This window comes from Camelus bactrianus, chromosome 20, assembly GCF_048773025.1.
Source record: "Camelus bactrianus isolate YW-2024 breed Bactrian camel chromosome 20, ASM4877302v1, whole genome shotgun sequence".
Lineage (NCBI taxonomy): Eukaryota > Metazoa > Chordata > Mammalia > Artiodactyla > Camelidae > Camelus > Camelus bactrianus.
In genome coordinates, this window is record NC_133558.1 from 40210716 (window position 1) to 40235572 (window position 24857).

At 55.7% G+C, this 24857-nt stretch overlaps 1 long non-coding RNA gene and 2 pseudogenes across 1 annotated transcript; 1 reads left to right on the forward strand and 2 right to left on the reverse strand.

The window, feature by feature from the left end:
• Positions 1-19618, forward strand: part of LOC141574264 (immunoglobulin heavy constant gamma 1-like) — a 460833-nt pseudogene extending 441215 nt beyond the window's left edge.
• On the reverse strand, positions 7913-12070 carry LOC141574263 (immunoglobulin heavy constant gamma 1-like; annotated as a pseudogene).
• Positions 19619-20940: 1322 nt separating the features above from the next.
• LOC141574156 (uncharacterized) lies at positions 20941-23295 on the reverse strand. Its single transcript, XR_012500831.1, has 3 exons — positions 22358-23295; positions 22111-22167; positions 20941-21271 (listed from the first exon to the last, which is right to left on the reverse strand). It is a non-coding gene; the product is annotated as an uncharacterized LOC141574156 (long non-coding RNA).
• Positions 23296-24857: the final 1562 nt, after the last annotated feature.

The following is a 24857-nucleotide window of genomic DNA, read 5'->3' on the forward strand; positions in this document are numbered from 1 at the left end:
TGAATGTAACCCAAAGAGCCCATAGATCTATTCACTCCATTGTCTAACTGTAACTTATTTTGTGTCTGTTATGTGCCAGGTTCTTGGTGAACAGCTGATCTGCCTAACTGAATAGTACAACAAACTTGCCTTCTGTCAACGTATGCACTAGAGTCAAATGGACTCAAAGTCTATCTTTCCTGAGACTCAGGTGTCATAGCAAGGAAAAAACAAGAGCAAAAATCCATCTACTCCCACTTTTCAGCACTCCTGGCACTATATACAAAAGAACTCAACATTAAGAGACCTTGTTTCATATAATCCATTATTGTCAATATCTTCTTCTAATGAAAGATGGAAAGTTGATACCAGAAACATTTCTATAACTTTATACATTTGCTATTTTTAAGCTTTATTGACTGTATCCTATTTTCAAGATTGTAAAATGACCTGAACCTTTCAAAAGATTCAAAATAAAAAAGCAACTATAGATATCTCATTTATTTTTCATTTAAAAGTATCTTTTCTTCTTCAACTTAAGATTTCCTTTCTTTATGCTTTATTAGTTAAACACACACACACAAACACACAAATACAAATATTTTGAAGCAATATCTGTGTGTATGTTTTGTAATAATGAGAGCAACTTAATTATCCACAGTAATTGAATGAAAATGTTTAATTCTTAAAAAATTGTATTAACTCAAAAGGCAAGTCTTTTTCTTTTACATTATATCTTTTTGACCCAGGGAATGTCATTTAATCATTATTACTCAAGCATATTAGTAATTTATTCTTTGACATTTAAAATCATATTAATAAAATAATTATTTATTAACTCATGAAAGTGTTTTACGTACCATGAAGTTTCAAATAATATAGTTTTCCTGGAAAGAATATATATTTTAAAGATAAAATCCCTGTCCAAAGAGGTATTTTGATATTTGATACTCAATCAACAACGCATAAAGTTACTTGGATGTTTATGCATTTTTAAAATGATATTTTAAGTGGAAACATTGCAGAAACTTGCAGAAGCATTTTCCGTGTTTCTCATTTTAAGAATTTTGAAATTTTTCTATCTAGAGGTAGATGCTTAATTACTGATTATTATTCAATCAATATGTTCTTTATACAACCACACACAAAAGTTCACTTTTCCAATTTTCTATCATATGAACCCAGGTATGAATTTCTTTAGCTGGAAATAATTTTATAAAGCATCAGAAAACTGTTTAAGATCATTTAATGTTACATTAAGATTGGACCACATATCTAAATAAGATGCTGGTGGAAATTAATTCAATCTAAGTTTTACATGCTATTAATTAAGTAAATAAAGCATCACGGTAGAGTCTTTTATACATTGTGTATTGTTGTCTATTGTGCTGCACAAAATTTAAGTTGTGGATTCCACTTTCTTCTATTATTTAAAATTCAAGAATGTCATAAAAATACATATGCCATTCTTTCTAATTAAAAACTATGCATATTTCATTAAGACGTTCTTATGACTTGCCTGGATTGCATGTTATGACACTCTTAACTGAGAAGGAAAGGCCAAGCAGATGACACAGCACACTTAAACATTATCCTCTGTGGATTTGCCCACATTAATCATGCTCTTTATGAACCAAGAAGACATTCTATAATATTAGTTATTGTGGCAGTTTGAGAATACTATAAAAAAGTGAATTATTAGGCTTGCCTATCTTTGGAGAAAAATTATTTTATTCCAATAAGAAGCATAAACACAAAATGATACTGACTTTCCTGTCCGCAGTAACCCCACCCCCACCATCTTAGCAGGCCCTCTCTTTGGGGGAAAGATTAAATTATCTTATTAGTGCATTTATTATTATCTTTTACACATTCAATTCACCAACCAGTGAAAAGTTGTTCATTGAGACTGACTACACTTAAAAAGCACAAATAGAAATATATTATAGTTAATCAGTCTATCTACCCACCTGTCTATTTTTTCTCCCTATCTCATCTTTCCTTCTCTCCCCCCACCCCCACCTTCTCTCTCTCTCATACACATACACAAACCACATTGCCTGTGGGCAGTTCCGTGTCCTTCCCTGGTCCCCTGGAATCATGGGTTGTTCCAGTTCCCTAGTCTTGCTCTGTAACATTACCCGTTCTTCTATCTGTGAAATCTATTCTCTCTGCACTTGTCTCTTTTACTTAAGGGCATTAAAACTCCCTCTTTGTAGGTATACAGATCTTCCCTATTTCTCTGCTGAACCAAAAAAAAAAAAAAAAAAAAAAAAAAGAAATCTAAAATATTAAAAGTCATTTAATACCTAGAGCAAAAAAAGTATCTTAAAACAGGAGAAAGTGAATAAAACATTGATGAATATAATATTTGGGAAACTCGAAAGCTGAGAGGTTGGAGAACTGTACAGCTAACGATGTTAAGATAGATTTCATGTCAATAGGGTAAAGATTAAATGATTTTATGAATAATAGTTAATCTGGAAATGGTTAATAGGATTATGTAAGCAAAATCAGAAAGGACTGTAAGCCTAACTCATTAGAATAATAGGACAAATTATCCTGGCATTTGTTAGATCAAAGAATAGAGACATGGCTGATGATTAAAATATCACAGCACAGGATTGCATTATGAATATGGTATTAGACTTACAGCAAAAACACTCCTACAATAAAATCTTCATGGCTTCCAAAATAATATTTTTTTCTCCTAACTTTCCACGTTTGCCCCTTTAGACCTCTTCTCACAGGCAGATTGTGTTTGCATGGAGTTTATGATTTGCTAATCACTCTTTTTTTTTTTTTAATCAAGTTCTTGTCAGTCTTTAGAGAACATGATTTAATTTGGTCATTTTCATGTTCAGATGTACCTGAAAAGGACTGGCTTACATTCAACTCATTTAAATAGAAGTTGTGAAAAATCTGTGGAATAGGAGAACTGTTTTCCAAGCAAAATAATTTAGAACGTACTTGTGATAGCTGGCAGCTTATTTTTTCCATCTAAATTTATAGACCTAAATCTGAGTATTAGGCAGACTTTCATTTATTTCACATCCAGCTATGCTTCAAGGATTTGGAATCAATTCTGCATAGTGTGGATCTGAAGGAAAACATGATCCCTGAGATGTAAGATACAGCAATGACAGTCAATTTAGATTTATAAAGTGAACAGAACAAGAAACATTACAAAATACTATCATGTAAAATTGATAATTTTTGCTAATTTTTCAAACACAAAAGTGTTACATACATTGATTTAAAGTGAAGACATACAAACAAATTAAAATATACCAGAAAGTTTTGATGTATGAGCTGGTGACTATGAGACTGATATTAATAATTTGCATATGGACAATTAAGAATTGACTGGTTGGTAAATTTTATAAAATACTGGAAAAATCACAGGATTTAGAGTCCGTATTTAGAGACCTGGATTTCAAATTCACTGTCATCACTTACTACCTATGCAACTTCAAGCATTTTGCATCAATTATCTTAACTATCAAAAACCACACCAAAAGTATACCTACCTCATGAAATAGTTGAATGGGTTAACTAATCTACAATGCATGGCAGCACATTATAATTCCTAAAGCTTGGTGTAGTTGTGTCTGGGCTTAAATGTACTTTTCACGCTTCCTCTTCTTTTACCACAATGACATGTCCCCATGTGCATAGGTTTATGTCTCTCTTACTATACAGAACTACAGAGGAAATTAATGTACTATTTATTTATTATGTATATGTATATATATCTATATTTGTATCTTTAAATTCACCTTATTTTTAGCTGTTATAAATAAACATATATGCATACATGTACACACACAGACATGTATACACACACATGCATTCACACACACAATATAGTCATAATATGCTGAAGAGGTCAACTGTAATTCCTAACACAAGCACTAATAAAATACAAAAAAAAAAAAAAAGAAATGGAAATTTTAAAAGAACAAAAATGGCACACTGCAAAATAAAATTAAACACAAAAAGGGAGTAATAGAAAATTTGAGAATCAAGAAAGGTACAATATTTAGAAAACAATTAAAAAATGACAGAAGTAAATCCTTTCATTTGTGTAATTACTTTAAATATAAATGGACTAACTGCTCTAATAAAAAAACTTAGACAAAATGGACACCCAAGACGGAGGTTATTCATCAACACGAGAAATGAACATCAGCCGAAGATACGTAAGATGGTCAATGGCAGTTGAAGCCTTTCCTGGAGGAGGGTTGGCAGTTTTATATTACATCTGAGATAATTTCCCTGCATTAGGTGGAGACACAAAGTGTATTGCTGTCTTTTAATCGGGAAGCTTAACGTGGTCCACGGTGGCCGACAAGCAGTGGGTTGTGCTGTTCTTGTTCTACGTCAGGTTAGCTAAGCCGTAAGCAGCTTTCTTAGCGTTCCCTTCCCTTTGTGTGTCTCTAGGTTAGGGTTGTTCAGAAGAGAAGTTTACACCTGTTGGAGAGCAAACTGAAGGAGCCGTCCTTTGGCTGGGGGGCTGTGCTACAGCCGTGCACGTTGTCACTGCCCTGCACCCTCACGCCGTCAGTGTGGAGAAGCTGCTCCTCCGGCGCCCGCCGGCCTCCACAGGGGGTCCAGCCCTGGGCCAGGCAGCTGTGCAGCTCCATCCTGCTGCCACCGGTTTCTTCCACAGGGAGAGACACAGGCTCCAGGTCTTCCTGAAGGCTTTCAGATGTTATTTAATGGGTTAGATTTCTCCTGCTTAAAAGGTTTTTTTATTGTGGTAAAAGAATAGGATTTGCCCCTAAGAAAGTGTACCATGTCAAACCTTTCTACGGGTTTTGGGGACAGTAAATACATTCATAAAGTGCAATCACGACCACCTGTGTCTCCATAACTCTTCCCATCTTTACGTGTGAAACCCTATGCCCGTAAACAACAACCCCCCGTTCTCCCCCGGCTGCAGCCACTTCTGTATTTTCTCTTTCTGGGAATGCGGCCACTCCTAATCGCTCACACAAGTGGAATCGCACACGATTCACCGTCTTGCCCCTGGCTCACGGTACGCGATCCGATGTCCTCCAGGTGCCCCCGTGCTGTCACACACGTCACAATGTTCTTCTTTCTTCAGGGGCAGTACTGTTCCATTGTACGCTTAGCCCATATCGTGCTCATCTGTCCATCCACGGAAGGACACTCGAGTTCCTGCCTCGTGGTAGGTATTGTCAACGGAGCTGCTGTGCAGTGGGTGTTCAAGTGCCTCTTTAAGACCTGTTGTATGTTCGCTCGGGTTTATTCTAAGCAGTGAGATTGCTGCAAGTGTGGTAGTTGTTTCTGAAATTTCTTTGAGGGGCTTCCAAACTGTTTTGCACAACGGTAATGCCAATTTATGTTCTCACCAACAGTGCACAAGGGTTTCTTTTCTCCACATCCACGGACACCACACACGGACAGCAATCCAGGTATTCAAGGCTCAGACTGGCAGACGTTCCCCTTGGAGGGCGGGAGGAGGGGGGACCTGGTGGGGGCCCAGGAGCGCAGTGGGGTGGCATCCCAGGGGGTGTGTGTGGGTGTGTGTGTGTGTGTGTGTAAGATGTGGATGGGGGTGCGGGCAGGAGAGGTGCGACACTGACAGGAGTGTGTCGGAGGTCTTGCCCGGGGCAGGGCCCCGAGGGGTCAGGAGCAGCAGGAGGCTGACCTCAGGCTCACACCGGTGCTGACACAGGGGCTCAAGGGAAGGCGTCGGCCACTTCGCTTCCAGGGGCCCAGGAGGGGTTGTGCATGGGGGACGCGCTGTGGCCTGGTGTTGCCCCAGGGTCAGGACGGGGCCCTCAGGCCTGGTGGGGGGCAGCTGTTCTGGGACTGATGCTCCTCAGGGACCCGTGGGGCCAGCCCGGTATCGACCGGCCTGGTGTCCCCGTGGGAATGTCTGGCTGGAGGCAGATCCGTGGTCCAGGGGATGGAGGTGAGGGGCAGGGCCTGGGACCGGGCAGGCTGCAGGGACCATTGGCAGGTTCAGCTTGTTGGTTAGGTGTTCCGTCCAAGGGAAATTGCGAGTGGGGGAGACCCCCAGGATGGTTTCCGGAGCCCCGATAGAGCCCTGGAGGCAGAGGGTGCCCAGTGTCCTCACGCCTGGCAGGGTCCCTGAGGGCCGGCGATGCGCCTGGACCCGGCTGCCCGCCCCCATGGCCTCACCGTCTTCGGTGTAGAGCACAGTGGGGCAAGTTGTCCCTTTCCTGCATAAAATTCTCTGTCTTCCTCTGTCTCTCTGTCTGTCTGTCTGTCTGCCTGTCCCCCACAGGAAGCCGGAATGGCCCTTTCCAACGGCCCTAGGGTGCTGTGGCTTTACTGACAGACACTCAGTGCTGGTCCCTGCTCCCCTCCAGGAGCCTGTCCTGCTGGCCTCCCCTGGGGCCGTAGAGCCAGACTCGGCACATTGATTTCGCCCCCCCTTCCCTGACACACTGAAAGGCTCACACAGACACTTGGACAATGTCCAGCCGCCCAGGGCCGCGTCCCGTGGGTGACTGAGCTCTCCTGAACTGCTGACCTGGATCGCCCAGCAGAGCCAGCCCCGACCAGGCGCTGGCCTCCATTTCCTGGAGCGTTTCCTGCGAAGGGCAGACAGCTGTGACTCCTGGGACTTGAGACTGTTCCTTTGAGATGGAACCACCAGGAGGGACTGGAGCTCAGGGTCTGGCCTCCCGGGAGGACCGAGTCCTGACTCCGTCCCTGCACCCTTGGCAGCCGGTGGGCACAGTGGCCTTCACGCTCCTCGACCTGGGACGTGCTGCTCCAGGACGGGAGACAATAATTTCTGTGGTTCCAACCCGACTGTGGTGTGTGTTACAGCAGCCGTGCTGACCAGGCGTCCGACACCTGGGACTTGCTGCTGACTCCGCGCCCCCAGGGAACCCCAGGGATGGGTGTGGTGGGGGGAGAGCTGGGGCCTGGGGCTGGGAGGGTGTGGAGGGCGGCCAGGCTGTGGAGTCACCAGGGGAGGGGCCGCAACATAGAGCGATTCCCAGAGAGCTATGGAATGGTAAAGGATGCTTTATTGTCTGAACAACCCAAAACATGACAAGCCAGAGTCTCCCAACAAAAAACCCAAACCAAAGATAAACAGCGCAGAAAGTTCGTGGGCTCCAGACGTTTAGAAAGGATGCACAGCTTCCCAAGCCAGGCCTGCCGTGACCCCTGGCTGTAGCGCGCCCCCCATCCCCTGCCACCACCCGGCAGTGGGGCCTGCCCCTCCCCATCCAGGGACAAGACAGGAGAGGCCCAGGGGTCTCGGGCCGGGACGCCAGGCTGTCGGGCTCCCTCCTCCCGGGGCCCGCCTCTCACCCCACCGCCCAGTGCAGGGGAGCTCCTGCTGAAGGTGTCTCAGGCCGCTGGCCACAGGGCAGGCTGGCTGCGGCCACTGCCCTGTTTTGCCAGTGTCCCTCTTGCTCTATCCAGCGAGGCTGTGTCCTGCCCGTGGGGGACCCGGTCACCAGGCCCGTCTCTGGGAAGCTGGAGTGGGGAGACCTCACCCCCTTCCTGGCAGGCCTGGCTCCTGTAGGGGCCATGGGCCCGGGCCCTTCTCAGAGCTGAGTACTTGGCTGACCGTTGATGGCACATCCAAAAGCCTCCCTGCTGTGAGACGTTGGCCAGGGCTGCGTATGTTCCCACCAAGGATCTGACACAGGCGCCTCCCCTTGGGGACCCTGCTTGATGACCAACCTGATGGTGTCCACAGAGCAATCCCTGCCCACTGCCCCGGGATGCCAGCCTCCTGTTCATCCAAGGGAACCCCAGGGTGCCCCGGGCACTCCCGGTGAGGACAGGCAGACCCCTCGGCTCAGGTTGGTGGTAGCACCTGCTGTCCACTTGGTCCCCTGAAGGTGGGCAGGGTGCAGGGTGTGGTCGGTGGTGGCCGTGAGGTCGGAGGATGGAGGTGCGGGTGAGCACGGCCGAGAGATCAGAGCTGGCAAGGCAGCGGGCGGCGTAGTGGCTGAGCAGCTCGGAGTGATGAACGGGGTACCTCTGGGGTCTGGGGTGGCCGTGGACACCCCCAGAGGGCACGCTAGGCCCCCTGCCCGATCACGTTTCTGTGGTCTGGGACGATCGTCCGCTTCAGCTCCACCACCGAGGAGGAGATCCACTTCACCTGCAGGGACGGCGGGTGTGGGCACAGCCGGGGCCCTCGTGCCAGCTGCCCGCAAGGACCTGGCCTCCCAGCCCGGGGACTGCCGGCCGCGAGAGTGCTCAGGTGGGGTGGCGTGAGGACTCCATGGGCACAGCCAGGGACAGGGAGGTCCCGACAGGGACAGAGAGAGACAGTGAGAGAACAGAATGAACTGGAGAGACAGAGGACAGACAGTGGACGGAAAGGACAAGAGGGGAGAGTGAGGAGACAGTGACGGGACTGTGAGGGGACAGGGAGGGACATGGAGGAACAGGGAGTGGACAGGGAAGGGGCACTGTGCGGGCGCTGTGTGGGGACAGCAGGGACAGCTGGCCTGGCCCGCCCACCTTGAAGAGGGTCACTGTGGCGCTGTAGCACACGCTGAGCAGGAAGAGGGTGATGAAGATGGAGATGGTGGTCCACAGCCCGTCCAGCTCCCCGCTCTGGGCCTCGGCACAGCTCTCCTCCTCCAGGAGTGGCTCTGGACAGGGACGGGGTGGTCAGCTCTGTGGCTGCCCGTCACGTGCCAGGGCAGCGTCAGTGGTGCCTGGGGATGGGTCCCTCTGTGACAGGGTGGGTGGGGCACTAGGATCCCCTTGGGGGGCTGGATCAATGGTTCCCTGAGGTCAATCCCTGGGCACCGACCTCGTGTCCCCCATTTCTCCCGCTTGGGCCTCAGTCTTGGCCGGACTCCTTGGGCCCAGATCTCGGCCTGGCCAGTGGGTGTCCCTCATCCTCTCCTCTGCGGTGCCTTTCATGGGGTCCTCTGGGGAGAGGGTGCCCTGACCCCTGCCTTCCCTCCCACCGGAGGCCAGGCCTAGACGGCAGGGGCCTGCAGAGCAGGTCTGTGGTGGGTCCTACTGCAGGGAAGGGCGGAGGCAACCTTGGGGTGTCCCTGTGTGCCCGAGGGGGTGGGGTGGGCGTGCTAGGGACCAGTGGGGTGTTGGGTCTCTGTCTGTTGAGGCGGGGGTGCGGGTGTCCTGGGGAGAGGAGGGGTGGGGGTCTGAGCTGGCCAGTGTGGTCAGAGTGTGGTCAGTGCTGCTGGGGCTTTGACGAGTGGGGACCAAGCTGGTGTCCACAGAGGGTTCATGAGACCCGGCTCCAGGCTCTGGTCTGGCCCCGGGCAGGTACCCCGTTGAGGACCCAGTGAGCAAGGCTGGCTTGTGTGCACTTGTGTGGTTGTGCCCTTGTGTGCAGTTGCACAGGCACGTGCGTGTGCGTGAGTCTGCAGGTGGACGAGGGGTGTGCAGGCTGGTGTGCTCCATGAGAGGGCTTGTTTCCTGTGAGCCTGGGTGAGTGTCCCCTCGAGGTTACAGATCTGGCCCCGAGCACCTCACCTGCGGGAAGGTAGGGCCTGATCTCCGTGTGACCTGGGAGCAGGAGGCCTGTGCCCCCATCGCAGGCCAGGCGTGGCTCCCATGTTGACAGGGTGTCAGCACGTGGACCCTCGAGGCCCCGGGGACGGGAACTGCGGGGACTAGGACCTGCCACTGTCCCACAGTTGGGCTTGGACAGAGGTGGGAAGAACCGTGCACTCATTTCCGTGAGGGTCCCTGGGAGGCTCTACACACTGCAGCCTGTGTAGGTGCTGGCCGGACCCTGGACCCTGGGGAGCTGCTGCCTCTGGCAGAGCCCCCTCTCTGGCCTCGGGCTGCTGCCTGCCTCCGTTGGCACCAAGTTTGTCCTCAGAGCCTGGCCTGCCCCCGCCTCCCGCAGGCCCGGCGAGCGCTGGAGCTCTGCACGGAAAGAACCATGACAGTGTTGCAGGGCCCCAGGGAGGTACTGGGTGTTTTATTTCATGCTGGCCCGGGAGGTATGTACACAGGGGTGGGGCTCAGGCGTCCCCGCGGGACCCTGAGAGCCTCGGGGAGGGGGGTGAGGCTCATTTACCCGGAGACTGGGAGATGGATTTCTGGGTGGAGTGATCTGTGTAGAGCCTCGTGCATCACCACACAGGTGAAGCCTTCTCCCCGCTGCCACGTGTTCTTTCCCACCGAGAGCTTGCTGTGGAGGAAGTAGGTCCCGTCGTTGTCCGGCTGGGGCAGCGTGGTGGCGTAGGCGCCCTCTGACTCCGGCCGCCCGTTCCTCTGCCACTCAGCGTCGATGTCAGGTGGGTAGAAGCCTTTGATCAGGCAGGTTACGCCCACGGTGTCCTTGGCCAGGTCTTCCTGGTGTGGGGCCAGGGTGTACACCTGCGGCTCCCGGGCCTGCCCTGTGGGGACAGGTGTGTCTGCGAGCATGGCGGTCACTCCGAGCAGCCCCACAGGACCCTCCCACGCCCGTTGTCCCTCCCACCTTTGGCCTTGGAGATGGTCCTCTCGATGGGGGCCGGGGGAGCTTTGTTGTTGACCTTGCACTTGAACGCCTTCCCCGTCAGCCAGTCCTGGTGCTGGGTGGGCAGGACGCTGACCACGCGGTACGTGCTGTTGAACTGTTCCTCCTTTGGCTTTGTCTCCGCCGTGTGTACCTCTGTGTCACCCACGGAGCAGCTGAACTCGATCTCAGGGTCTTCCTTGCCCACGTCCACCACAAGGCACGTGACCTCAGGCGTTCGGGTGATGGACAGGATGTCCTTGGGTTTCGGGGGGAAGATGAAGACCTTGGGCCCTCCAAGGAGCTCAGGGGCTGGTGGGGGAAACAAGATGTGGGTCAGCACCTGGACGGGCCTCCTGTAGGGCACGTTTCCCTCATCAGGCGGGGCCTGGTGTCTGGTCACTTCCTTGCGATGGAGGGTGTAGCCTGGCTCCCTTACCTGGGCATTTGGGACACTGGGAGCTGGGGTCTTCGCTGTGGAGCGCTGCAGAGAGAGCAGATGGGGGGTTCCTGTGGGCGGGAGATGGCCCTGGGTGGAGTTTAGGTCAGGGACAGGTTGTGGAAGGTGCACATCGGCACCAGTTCTGTGGGTTAGAGTTGTCCAGCCTGTGCCCAACTTGAACCTGGTGGAAACACCCAGAGGACCCCTCACATGGCCTGGGAGGCCTTCAGGTGAGGTGACCGCATCTCCTCTGATACCTTGGGCAGAGGTCACCATCCTGGCATGTGGTTCGAGCCGGGAGGAGGGCTGACCTCGGTCCTGTCTGGGAGTGGACGCCCTCCCTGAGGCCTGTCCTCTTACCCACATGCTTGTCCGCCTTGGTGCTGCTGACCGGGTGGGCTACGTTGCAGATGAAGGTCTTGCCGGCCGAGCTGCTGGCGGGCATGGTCGCCAAGCTGCTGAGGGAGTAGAGCCCCGAGGACATGAGAATGGACGGGAAGGTGTGGATGCCGCTGGACAGGGCGCCCGAGTTCCAGGTCACCGTCACCGGCTCAGGGATGTAGCCCCTGACCAGGCAGCCGAAGGGCACCGTGGAGCCAGGAGCGTCCCCGCATCCAGCAGTCGGAGGATAGACCGATGGGGCCTTGGTGGAGGCTGCAAGAAAGTAGGCCGTGTGACCACCGGGGCTTCACCCCTGGGAGGGTCCGGGCAGGGTGTCACGTGCCCAGGTCTGGGCACCCCTGAGCCCAGCACCCACATGCTTCCAGAATGCCTGCAAACCAGCTGGCCGGCAGGGCCCTCACCACCTGGGGCCTCGTGCCTCTGCGGCTGTGGGTCAGAGCTGGGTGATCACCTGGGTGAGAGCCCCCCAGGTCCCTAACCTCCTGCAAGTGCCTGGCCTGACTGAGCCCTGTGTCTGGGTCCTGACCAGTGCTGCCTGCTCCCGGCCAGCGTCCGCTGGTCCCCTGAGCTCACCGTCCTGCTGCCCCAGCCCGGCCCTGCCCTGGGTGAGCGGGCCTCTCCTTGGCGTGGTGGGCCTCCACCACCCAGAAGCCTGCTCGTGGCCCCTTGCCTGGCCTGCTCTTTGCCCTCCGGGCCCGTGTCGACTGGGTCAGCTCTGCAGCCAGAGCACCTGGGCCCTGGGCCCTGGGCCCTGGCCCCCCTGGACCCTGTCCCTGCAGGCCTCCTCCTCGGCCCCTCCCCTTTCATCCCTGTGGCCTCAGCCCGGCTGCGACACTCTGCCTTGGGGAGCTCCGGTCCCTCTTCTGGACCTCCAGCTGCAGCCCCTCGGCTCACTTCCCCCTCCCACCAGGGCCTCTGACCCCACCCCAGCTCGTGGCTCTCAGGTCCCTGCTTTCCTTCTGCCCTTGTCCTTCCTCAGTCCAGCTCATCCTTCAGCACAGTTTGGAGCCCCACACTGCCCCCACCTTCCTCTCCTGTTTGGTGCCAGCAGCCCGGGCCCATCCCTGGCCGGGCCTGTCTCCTCTCACCCTGACCCTTGTGCTCTGCTCCGGCTGGCAGCCCAGCTCAGGCCCTGAATGAGCCCTGCGTTTTCCTTCCCTCTGCTGGGTCCAGGGTCTGTTTCACCCCACCAGGCTATAGCATGTCCACCCCTCCTTTCCCATCCCACCACGGGCCCTTGAGCCCAAGGACTGGGGCCCATCGGGTCCCCTCGGGGTGACCCCTCTCCTTCATTCCCACAGAACTCCCTTGCCAGGGAGGTCTCTCCACCCCAGCACGCCATCCGGCCAGCCCCTCAGGGGGGCAACGAAGGGGAGATCCCACCTCAGGGACGGGAACACACAGAGGGTCCCGGAGGGACAGGGACACACAGAGTGTGAGGGGCAATGAAGGGGACACCCCACCCTAGTAACGGGGAGCCACAGAAGGTCCTGTAAGACAGGCAGAGGCAGAGTGTAGGGGGGCAATGAAGGGAGATCCCACCTCATGGATGAGACCCCACAGAGCGTCCAGGAGGTCAGGCACAGACCGAGTGCATGGGGGCATTAAGGGGAGACCCCACGCAGGGATTGGACCCCACAGAGGGTCCAGTAGGGACAGGGACAGGGTGCAGTGGGGCAATTAACGGGAGACCCCAGCTCAGGGATGGGACCCCACAGAGGGTCCAGGAGGAATCGGGATAGACAGAGTGCAGGAGGACGATGAAAGGGAGACCACCACCTCATGGAATGGACCCCACAGAAAACCAGGTTTGACAGGGACAGAGAGAGTGCAGGGGGGCAATGAAAGGGAGACCCCACCTCAGGGATGGCACCCGACAGAGTGTCCAGGAGGGACAGGGAAAGACAGAGTGCAGCGGGGCAACAAAGTGTAGATCCCACCTCAGGGACCCCACAGAGTGCCCAGGTGGAAAAGGGACAGACAGTGTGCAGGGAGGAAATGAAGGGGAGACCCCACCATAAGGACCCCACAGAGGGACCAGGAGGAGCAGGGATAGATGTAGTGCACGGAGACAATGAAGGGGGGACCACAACTCAGTGATGGGACCCCAAAGAGGGTCCAGGAGTGCCAGGGATAGACAGAGTGCAGGGAGGCATGAAGGGGGGACCCCACCTCATGAATGGGACCCTACAGATTTTCCAGGAGGACAGGGACAGCCACAGTGCTGGGGGGGGAATAAAGGCGAGAACCCACTTCAGGGATGGGACCACACGAAGGGTCCAGGAGGGACAGGGACAGACAGGGTGCAGGCGTGCACTGAAAAGGAGACATCACCTCAGGGTCGGGTCCCCACAGAGTGTCCAGGAGGACAGGGAAACATAGAGCTCAGGGGGGCAATGAAGGGGAGACCCCACCTCAGGGACAGGACCCCACAGAGGGTCCAGGAGCACCTGAGCCTGCACGGCGGAAGGCAAGCTGCCCAGGGGTCGTGCTGCCCACCCAGCACAAGGATGAGGGAGCCCTGGCAGGGGCTCGCCCACACCAACAGCGCTGGTGCATCAGAGGCCAGTGGAGCTCAGCTGGGCTGCCAGGCCTTCAAGGAGCGTGTCCCTATCAGTGGGCAGAAGCCTGCCCCGGGCTGCACTGGGCTAGTTGTGCCAGAGACACGTGGCTGGCCTGGGTTTCCGAGAGCTCGGAGCTGGCAGTACAGGGGCTGCACACCAGCTCCACTGGCTACAGGAGGGGCGATGGGAGCCAGGGCGCAGAAGGTCAGGACTAGGAGCCGAGGGCTGGGAGCAGGTGGGCGCAGAGACGCAGACCAGCACCTGGAGGGAACTAAGGAACAGGGGAGACTTCTGGGGGCCCAGGGAGCAAAGAAGAGGCTTAAGGTACCCAAGGGCCAGCAGCACTGCTGGGAGGGGACCAGGGTGGGACAGAGACTCTGCCAGGGGAGAGCTGCCCAGAAAGGGAGGGGCACCTAGCAGCTCCAGGGAGAAGGGCCCAGGAGCAGAGCAGAACGAGGCGGGTGACCTGCGGCAGGTCAGAAGGCAGGGGCTGCTAAGGGCCAGCACCCCAGGGACAAAGCTCAGGGAGGCCACAGGTGAGCAGGAGACTGAAGACCAAGAAGGCAGGCGGCTTCTCAGGAACATGGAGAAAGCAAGTAGAACATGTGCGGGTGAGCAGGGGCTGGGAGGGCAGGGCGGCCGCTCCAGCATCTCCAGGACGCAGGTAGGGCTTGTGCAGGTGGGTGGGGGCTGAAGGGCACAGGGCTAACACAGGATTTCAGGAAGCAGGCAGAGTTAATGCAGGTGGACAAGGGGCTGGGAGGGCAAGGAGCTGACCCAGGAAATCCAAAGAGCAAAGCCAGTCCTGGGAAAGAAATTCCCGGACTGGATCTGAACTAGGCTGAGGGCTCTGGGGCCGGCGCTGTTCAAGGCCTGTAGCTCCAGGGACAAGGGTCAGAGAGGGTGTAGGTGAGCAGGGGGCTGCACCAGGAGGGCAGGGGGCTGCCGCAGGAGCCCGGGGACATGGCAGAGAGTTTGAGCGAAGGTCTGAGTAGTTGAGCAGGCCCAGCTGAGGGCTCCTGGGACAGCAGGACCCTTGAGCCCCTGAGGGGCTGGCCGGATGGCGTGCTGGGGTGGAGAGACCTCCCTGGCAAGGGAGTTCTGTGGGAATGAAGGAGAGGGGTCACCCCGAGGGGACCCGATGGGCCCCAGTCCTTGGGCTCAAGGGCCCGTGGTGGGATGGGAAAGGAGGGGTGGACATGCTATAGCCTGGTGGGGTGAAACAGACCCTGGACCCAGCAGAGGGAAGGAAAACGCAGGGCTCATTCAGGGCCTGAGCTGGGCTGCCAGCCGGAGCAGAGCACAAGGGTCAGGGTGAGAGGAGACAGGCCCGGCCAGGGATGGGCCCGGGCTGCTGGCACCAAACAGGAGAGGAAGGTGGGGGCAGTGTGGGGCTCCAAACTGTGCTGAAGGATGAGCTGGACTGAGGAAGGACAAGGGCAGAAGGAAAGCAGGGACCTGAGAGCCACGAGCTGGGGTGGGGTCAGAGGCCCTGGTGGGAGGGGGAAGTGAGCCGAGGGGCTGCAGCTGGAGGTCCAGAAGAGGGACCGGAGCTCCCCAAGGCAGAGTGTCGCAGCCGGGCTGAGGCCACAGGGATGAAAGGGGAGGGGCCGAGGAGGAGGCCTGCAGGGACAGGGTCCAGGGGGGCCAGGGCCCAGGGCCCAGGGCCCAGGTGCTCTGGCTGCAGAGCTGACCCAGTCGACACGGGCCCGGAGGGCAAAGAGCAGGCCAGGCAAGGGGCCACGAGCAGGCTTCTGGGTGGTGGAGGCCCACCACGCCAAGGAGAGGCCCGCTCACCCAGGGCAGGGCCGGGCTGGGGCAGCAGGACGGTGAGCTCAGGGGACCAGCGGACGCTGGCCGGGAGCAGGCAGCACTGGTCAGGACCCAGACACAGGGCTCAGTCAGGCCAGGCACTTGCAGGAGGTTAGGGACCTGGGGGGCTCTCACCCAGGTGATCACCCAGCTCTGACCCACAGCCGCAGAGGCACGAGGCCCCAGGTGGTGAGGGCCCTGCCGGCCAGCTGGTTTGCAGGCATTCTGGAAGCATGTGGGTGCTGGGCTCAGGGGTGCCCAGACCTGGGCACGTGACACCCTGCCCGGACCCTCCCAGGGGTGAAGCCCCGGTGGTCACACGGCCTACTTTCTTGCAGCCTCCACCAAGGCCCCATCGGTCTATCCTCCGACTGCTGGATGCGGGGACGCTCCTGGCTCCACGGTGCCCTTCGGCTGCCTGGTCAGGGGCTACATCCCTGAGCCGGTGACGGTGACCTGGAACTCGGGCGCCCTGTCCAGCGGCATCCACACCTTCCCGTCCATTCTCATGTCCTCGGGGCTCTACTCCCTCAGCAGCTTGGCGACCATGCCCGCCAGCAGCTCGGCCGGCAAGACCTTCATCTGCAACGTAGCCCACCCGGTCAGCAGCACCAAGGCGGACAAGCATGTGGGTAAGAGGACAGGCCTCAGGGAGGGCGTCCACTCCCAGACAGGACCGAGGTCAGCCCTCCTCCCGGCTCGAACCACATGCCAGGATGGTGACCTCTGCCCAAGGTATCAGAGGAGATGCGGTCACCTCACCTGAAGGCCTCCCAGGCCATGTGAGGGGTCCTCTGGGTGTTTCCACCAGGTTCAAGTTGGGCACAGGCTGGACAACTCTAACCCACAGAACTGGTGCCGATGTGCACCTTCCACAACCTGTCCCTGACCTAAACTCCACCCAGGGCCATCTCCCGCCCACAGGAACCCCCCATCTGCTCTCTCTGCAGCGCTCCACAGCGAAGACCCCAGCTCCCAGTGTCCCAAATGCCCAGGTAAGGGAGCCAGGCTACACCCTCCATCGCAAGGAAGTGACCAGACACCAGGCCCCGCCTGATGAGGGAAACGTGCCCTACAGGAGGCCCGTCCAGGTGCTGACCCACATCTTGTTTCCCCCACCAGCCCCTGAGCTCCTTGGAGGGCCCAAGGTCTTCATCTTCCCCCCGAAACCCAAGGACATCCTGTCCATCACCCGAACGCCTGAGGTCACGTGCCTTGTGGTGGACGTGGGCAAGGAAGACCCTGAGATCGAGTTCAGCTGCTCCGTGGGTGACACAGAGGTACACACGGCGGAGACAAAGCCAAAGGAGGAACAGTTCAACAGCACGTACCGCGTGGTCAGCGTCCTGCCCACCCAGCACCAGGACTGGCTGACGGGGAAGGCGTTCAAGTGCAAGGTCAACAACAAAGCTCCCCCGGCCCCCATCGAGAGGACCATCTCCAAGGCCAAAGGTGGGAGGGACAACGGGCGTGGGAGGGTCCTGTGGGGCTGCTCGGAGTGACCGCCATGCTCGCAGACACACCTGTCCCCACAGGGCAGGCCCGGGAGCCGCAGGTGTACACCCTGGCCCCACACCAGGAAGACCTGGCCAAGGACACCGTGGGCGTAACCTGCCTGATCAAAGGCTTCTACCCACCTGACATCGACGCTGAGTGGCAGAGGAACGGGCGGCCGGAGTCAGAGGGCGCCTACGCCACCACGCTGCCCCAGCCGGACAACGACGGGACCTACTTCCTCCACAGCAAGCTCTCGGTGGGAAAGAACACGTGGCAGCGGGGAGAAGGCTTCACCTGTGTGGTGATGCACGAGGCTCTACACAGATCACTCCACCCAGAAATCCATCTCCCAGTCTCCGGGTAAATGAGCCTCACCCCCCTCCCCGAGGCTCTCAGGGTCCCGCGGGGACGCCTGAGCCCCACCCCTGTGTACATACCTCCCGGGCCAGCATGAAATAAAACACCCAGTACCTCCCTGGGGCCCTGCAACACTGTCATGGTTCTTTCCGTGCAGAGCTCCAGCGCTCGCCGGGCCTGCGGGAGGCGGGGGCAGGCCAGGCTCTGAGGACAAACTTGGTGCCAACGGAGGCAGGCAGCAGCCCGAGGCCAGAGAGGGGGCTCTGCCAGAGGCAGCAGCTCCCCAGGGTCCAGGGTCCGGCCAGCACCTACACAGGCTGCAGTGTGTAGAGCCTCCCAGGGACCCTCACGGAAATGAGTGCACGGTTCTTCCCACCTCTGTCCAAGCCCAACTGTGGGACAGTGGCAGGTCCTAGTCCCCGCAGTTCCCGTCCCCGGGGCCTCGAGGGTCCACGTGCTGACACCCTGTCAACATGGGAGCCACGCCTGGCCTGCGATGGGGGCACAGGCCTCCTGCTCCCAGGTCACACGGAGATCAGGCCCTACCTTCCCGCAGGTGAGGTGCTCGGGGCCAGATCTGTAACCTCGAGGGGACACTCACCCAGGCTCACAGGAAACAAGCCCTCTCATGGAGCACACCAGCCTGCACACCCCTCGTCCACCTGCAGACTCACGCACACGCACGTGCCTGTGCAACTGCACACAAGGGCACAACCACACAAGTGCACACAAGCCAGCCTTGCTCACTGGGTCCTCAACGGGGTACCTGCCCGGGGCCAGACCAGAGCCTGGAGCCGGGTCTCATGAACCCTCTGTGGACACCAGCTTGGTCCCCACTCGTCAAAGCCCCAGCAGCACTGACCACACTCTGACCACACTGGCCAGCTCAGACCCCCACCCCTCCTCTCCCCAGGACACCCGCACCCCCGCCTCAACAGACAGAGACCCAACACCCCACTGGTCCCTAGCACGCCCACCCCACCCCCTCGGGCACACAGGGACACCCCAAGGTTGCCTCCGCCCTTCCCTGCAGTAGGACCCACCACAGACCTGCTCTGCAGGCCCCTGCCGTCTAGGCCTGGCCTCCGGTGGGAGGGAAGGCAGGGGTCAGGGCACCCTCTCCCCAGAGGACCCCATGAAAGGCACCGCAGAGGAGAGGATGAGGGACACCCACTGGCCAGGCCGAGATCTGGGCCCAAGGAGTCCGGCCAAGACTGAGGCCCAAGCGGGAGAAATGGGGGACACGAGGTCGGTGCCCAGGGATTGACCTCAGGGAACCATTGATCCAGCCCCCCAAGGGGATCCTAGTGCCCCACCCACCCTGTCACAGAGGGACCCATCCCCAGGCACCACTGACGCTGCCCTGGCACGTGACGGGCAGCCACAGAGCTGACCACCCCGTCCCTGTCCAGAGCCACTCCTGGAGGAGGAGAGCTGTGCCGAGGCCCAGAGCGGGGAGCTGGACGGGCTGTGGACCACCATCTCCATCTTCATCACCCTCTTCCTGCTCAGCGTGTGCTACAGCGCCACAGTGACCCTCTTCAAGGTGGGCGGGCCAGGCCAGCTGTCCCTGCTGTCCCCACACAGCGCCCGCACAGTGCCCCTTCCCTGTCCACTCCCTGTTCCTCCATGTCCCTCCCTGTCCCCTCACAGTCCCGTCACTGTCTCCTCACTCTCCCCTCTTGTCCTTTCCGTCCACTGTCTGTCCTCTGTCTCTCCAGTTCATTCTGTTCTCTCACTGTCTCTCTCTGTCCCTGTCGGGACCTCCCTGTCCCTGGCTGTGCCCATGGAGTCCTCACGCCACCCCACCTGAGCACTCTCGCGGCCGGCAGTCCCCGGGCTGGGAGGCCAGGTCCTTGCGGGCAGCTGGCACGAGGGCCCCGGCTGTGCCCACACCCGCCGTCCCTGCAGGTGAAGTGGATCTCCTCCTCGGTGGTGGAGCTGAAGCGGACGATCGTCCCAGACCACAGAAACGTGATCGGGCAGGGGGCCTAGCGTGCCCTCTGGGGGTGTCCACGGCCACCCCAGACCCCAGAGGTACCCCGTTCATCACTCCGAGCTGCTCAGCCACTACGCCGCCCGCTGCCTTGCCAGCTCTGATCTCTCGGCCGTGCTCACCCGCACCTCCATCCTCCGACCTCACGGCCACCACCGACCACACCCTGCACCCTGCCCACCTTCAGGGGACCAAGTGGACAGCAGGTGCTACCACCAACCTGAGCCGAGGGGTCTGCCTGTCCTCACCGGGAGTGCCCGGGGCACCCTGGGGTTCCCTTGGATGAACAGGAGGCTGGCATCCCGGGGCAGTGGGCAGGGATTGCTCTGTGGACACCATCAGGTTGGTCATCAAGCAGGGTCCCCAAGGGGAGGCGCCTGTGTCAGATCCTTGGTGGGAACATACGCAGCCCTGGCCAACGTCTCACAGCAGGGAGGCTTTTGGATGTGCCATCAACGGTCAGCCAAGTACTCAGCTCTGAGAAGGGCCCGGGCCCATGGCCCCTACAGGAGCCAGGCCTGCCAGGAAGGGGGTGAGGTCTCCCCACTCCAGCTTCCCAGAGACGGGCCTGGTGACCGGGTCCCCCACGGGCAGGACACAGCCTCGCTGGATAGAGCAAGAGGGACACTGGCAAAACAGGGCAGTGGCCGCAGCCAGCCTGCCCTGTGGCCAGCGGCCTGAGACACCTTCAGCAGGAGCTCCCCTGCACTGGGCGGTGGGGTGAGAGGCGGGCCCCGGGAGGAGGGAGCCCGACAGCCTGGCGTCCCGGCCCGAGACCCCTGGGCCTCTCCTGTCTTGTCCCTGGATGGGGAGGGGCAGGCCCCACTGCCGGGTGGTGGCAGGGGATGGGGGGCGCGCTACAGCCAGGGGTCACGGCAGGCCTGGCTTGGGAAGCTGTGCATCCTTTCTAAACGTCTGGAGCCCACGAACTTTCTGCGCTGTTTATCTTTGGTTTGGGTTTTTTGTTGGGAGACTCTGGCTTGTCATGTTTTGGGTTGTTCAGACAATAAAGCATCCTTTACCATTCCATAGCTCTCTGGGAATCGCTCTATGTTGCGGCCCCTCCCCTGGTGACTCCACAGCCTGGCCGCCCTCCACACCCTCCCAGCCCCAGGCCCCAGCTCTCCCCCCACCACACCCATCCCTGGGGTTCCCTGGGGGCGCGGAGTCAGCAGCAAGTCCCAGGTGTCGGACGCCTGGTCAGCACGGCTGCTGTAACACACACCACAGTCGGGTTGGAACCACAGAAATTATTGTCTCCCGTCCTGGAGCAGCACGTCCCAGGTCGAGGAGCGTGAAGGCCACTGTGCCCACCGGCTGCCAAGGGTGCAGGGACGGAGTCAGGACTCGGTCCTCCCGGGAGGCCAGACCCTGAGCTCCAGTCCCTCCTGGTGGTTCCATCTCAAAGGAACAGTCTCAAGTCCCAGGAGTCACAGCTGTCTGCCCTTCGCAGGAAACGCTCCAGGAAATGGAGGCCAGCGCCTGGTCGGGGCTGGCTCTGCTGGGCGATCCAGGTCAGCAGTTCAGGAGAGCTCAGTCACCCACGGGACGCGGCCCTGGGCGGCTGGACATTGTCCAAGTGTCTGTGTGAGCCTTTCAGTGTGTCAGGGAAGGGGGGGCGAAATCAATGTGCCGAGTCTGGCTCTACGGCCCCAGGGGAGGCCAGCAGGACAGGCTCCTGGAGGGGAGCAGGGACCAGCACTGAGTGTCTGTCAGTAAAGCCACAGCACCCTAGGGCCGTTGGAAAGGGCCATTCCGGCTTCCTGTGGGGGACAGGCAGACAGACAGACAGACAGAGAGACAGAGGAAGACAGAGAATTTTATGCAGGAAAGGGACAACTTGCCCCACTGTGCTCTACACCGAAGACGGTGAGGCCATGGGGGCGGGCAGCCGGGTCCAGGCGCATCGCCGGCCCTCAGGGACCCTGCCAGGCGTGAGGACACTGGGCACCCTCTGCCTCCAGGGCTCTATCGGGGCTCCGGAAACCATCCTGGGGGTCTCCCCCACTCGCAATTTCCCTTGGACGGAACACCTAACCAACAAGCTGAACCTGCCAATGGTCCCTGCAGCCTGCCCGGTCCCAGGCCCTGCCCCTCACCTCCATCCCCTGGACCACGGATCTGCCTCCAGCCAGACATTCCCACGGGGACACCAGGCCGGTCGATACCGGGCTGGCCCCACGGGTCCCTGAGGAGCATCAGTCCCAGAACAGCTGCCCCCCACCAGGCCTGAGGGCCCCGTCCTGACCCTGGGGCAACACCAGGCCACAGCGCGTCCCCCATGCACAACCCCTCCTGGGCCCCTGGAAGCGAAGTGGCCGACGCCTTCCCTTGAGCCCCTGTGTCAGCACCGGTGTGAGCCTGAGGTCAGCCTCCTGCTGCTCCTGACCCCTCGGGGCCCTGCCCCGGGCAAGACCTCCGACACACTCCTGTCAGTGTCGCACCTCTCCTGCCCGCACCCCCATCCACATCTTACACACACACACACACACACCCACACACACCCCCTGGGATGCCACCCCACTGCGCTCCTGGGCCCCCACCAGGTCCCCCCTCCTCCCGCCCTCCAAGGGGAACGTCTGCCAGTCTGAGCCTTGAATACCTGGATTGCTGTCCGTGTGTGGTGTCCGTGGATGTGGAGAAAAGAAACCCTTGTGCACTGTTGGTGAGAACATAAATTGGCATTACCGTTGTGCAAAACAGTTTGGAAGCCCCTCAAAGAAATTTCAGAAACAACTACCACACTTGCAGCAATCTCACTGCTTAGAATAAACCCGAGCGAACATACAACAGGTCTTAAAGAGGCACTTGAACACCCACTGCACAGCAGCTCCGTTGACAATACCTACCACGAGGCAGGAACTCGAGTGTCCTTCCGTGGATGGACAGATGAGCACGATATGGGCTAAGCGTACAATGGAACAGTACTGCCCCTGAAGAAAGAAGAACATTGTGACGTGTGTGACAGCACGGGGGCACCTGGAGGACATCGGATCGCGTACCGTGAGCCAGGGGCAAGACGGTGAATCGTGTGCGATTCCACTTGTGTGAGCGATTAGGAGTGGCCGCATTCCCAGAAAGAGAAAATACAGAAGTGGCTGCAGCCGGGGGAGAACGGGGGGTTGTTGTTTACGGGCATAGGGTTTCACACGTAAAGATGGGAAGAGTTATGGAGACACAGGTGGTCGTGATTGCACTTTATGAATGTATTTACTGTCCCCAAAACCCGTAGAAAGGTTTGACATGGTACACTTTCTTAGGGGCAAATCCTATTCTTTTACCACAATAAAAAAACCTTTTAAGCAGGAGAAATCTAACCCATTAAATAACATCTGAAAGCCTTCAGGAAGACCTGGAGCCTGTGTCTCTCCCTGTGGAAGAAACCGGTGGCAGCAGGATGGAGCTGCACAGCTGCCTGGCCCAGGGCTGGACCCCCTGTGGAGGCCGGCGGGCGCCGGAGGAGCAGCTTCTCCACACTGACGGCGTGAGGGTGCAGGGCAGTGACAACGTGCACGGCTGTAGCACAGCCCCCCAGCCAAAGGACGGCTCCTTCAGTTTGCTCTCCAACAGGTGTAAACTTCTCTTCTGAACAACCCTAACCTAGAGACACACAAAGGGAAGGGAACGCTAAGAAAGCTGCTTACGGCTTAGCTAACCTGACGTAGAACAAGAACAGCACAACCCACTGCTTGTCGGCCACCGTGGACCACGTTAAGCTTCCCGATTAAAAGACAGCAATACACTTTGTGTCTCCACCTAATGCAGGGAAATTATCTCAGATGTAATATAAAACTGCCAACCCTCCTCCAGGAAAGGCTTCAACTGCCATTGACCATCTTACGTATCTTCGGCTGATGTTCATTTCTCGTGTTGATGAATAACCTCCGTCTTGGGTGTCCATTTTGTCTAAGTTTTTTTATTAGAGCAGTTAGTCCATTTATATTTAAAGTAATTACACAAATGAAAGGATTTACTTCTGTCATTTTTTAATTGTTTTCTAAATATTGTACCTTTCTTGATTCTCAAATTTTCTATTACTCCCTTTTTGTGTTTAATTTTATTTTGCAGTGTGCCATTTTTGTTCTTTTAAAATTTCCATTTCTTTTTTTTTTTTTTTTGTATTTTATTAGTGCTTGTGTTAGGAATTACAGTTGACCTCTTCAGCATATTATGACTATATTGTGTGTGTGAATGCATGTGTGTGTATACATGTCTGTGTGTGTACATGTATGCATATATGTTTATTTATAACAGCTAAAAATAAGGTGAATTTAAAGATACAAATATAGATATATATACATATACATAATAAATAAATAGTACATTAATTTCCTCTGTAGTTCTGTATAGTAAGAGAGACATAAACCTATGCACATGGGGACATGTCATTGTGGTAAAAGAAGAGGAAGCGTGAAAAGTACATTTAAGCCCAGACACAACTACACCAAGCTTTAGGAATTATAATGTGCTGCCATGCATTGTAGATTAGTTAACCCATTCAACTATTTCATGAGGTAGGTATACTTTTGGTGTGGTTTTTGATAGTTAAGATAATTGATGCAAAATGCTTGAAGTTGCATAGGTAGTAAGTGATGACAGTGAATTTGAAATCCAGGTCTCTAAATACGGACTCTAAATCCTGTGATTTTTCCAGTATTTTATAAAATTTACCAACCAGTCAATTCTTAATTGTCCATATGCAAATTATTAATATCAGTCTCATAGTCACCAGCTCATACATCAAAACTTTCTGGTATATTTTAATTTGTTTGTATGTCTTCACTTTAAATCAATGTATGTAACACTTTTGTGTTTGAAAAATTAGCAAAAATTATCAATTTTACATGATAGTATTTTGTAATGTTTCTTGTTCTGTTCACTTTATAAATCTAAATTGACTGTCATTGCTGTATCTTACATCTCAGGGATCATGTTTTCCTTCAGATCCACACTATGCAGAATTGATTCCAAATCCTTGAAGCATAGCTGGATGTGAAATAAATGAAAGTCTGCCTAATACTCAGATTTAGGTCTATAAATTTAGATGGAAAAAATAAGCTGCCAGCTATCACAAGTACGTTCTAAATTATTTTGCTTGGAAAACAGTTCTCCTATTCCACAGATTTTTCACAACTTCTATTTAAATGAGTTGAATGTAAGCCAGTCCTTTTCAGGTACATCTGAACATGAAAATGACCAAATTAAATCATGTTCTCTAAAGACTGACAAGAACTTGATTAAAAAAAAAAAAAGAGTGATTAGCAAATCATAAACTCCATGCAAACACAATCTGCCTGTGAGAAGAGGTCTAAAGGGGCAAACGTGGAAAGTTAGGAGAAAAAAATATTA